We start from the raw sequence: 492 nt of genomic DNA, 5'->3' as shown, positions 1-492 counted from the left end.
GGGCGCTGTGCCCTCTCCCCGGGCCCTGGGTTTGGGGGGGGTGGGGGGGGGGGGGGCACATCCATCCCTCTTCTGCTGCTGCCGCGAGGGGAATCTGCTCCAGAGCTGCCCGGGGACGCGCCTGGAGCCCTCCCGGAGCCGCCACGATGGGACGGGACTTCCAGCAGTGAGAAAGGCAAGGTGGACGGACAAACGGATGTGCCCGAGTGAAACCAGCAGAGCCAGGAGACCTGGGATTCTCCCCTCGCCCTGGCAAGCCCCCCGCGGCCGTCCCCAGCCGGCCCACGGCCTCTCCCCGCTCCCCTGTGGGTGTTTGTGCGTTCCCAGGCTCGCACCAGCCCCGCTTCCTCCCACCGGTCCTGTGACCGCCGGCATGCCCGCATTGCGCTCAGCCCTGCCACGGCGGAGCCGGAGCCGAGCCCCGATGGGTGCCAGGGGGTCCCTCTTCCTGCCTTCCCCCAATTTCCCAGCCCCGGGAAGGGGACAGGCAGG

The sequence above is a fragment of the Pygoscelis adeliae genome, unplaced genomic scaffold (genome assembly GCF_000699105.1).
Source record: "Pygoscelis adeliae isolate BGI_AS28 unplaced genomic scaffold, ASM69910v1 Scaffold1050, whole genome shotgun sequence".
NCBI classification, from domain to species: Eukaryota; Metazoa; Chordata; class Aves; order Sphenisciformes; family Spheniscidae; genus Pygoscelis; species Pygoscelis adeliae.
This window is presented reverse-complemented; position numbering follows the sequence as displayed.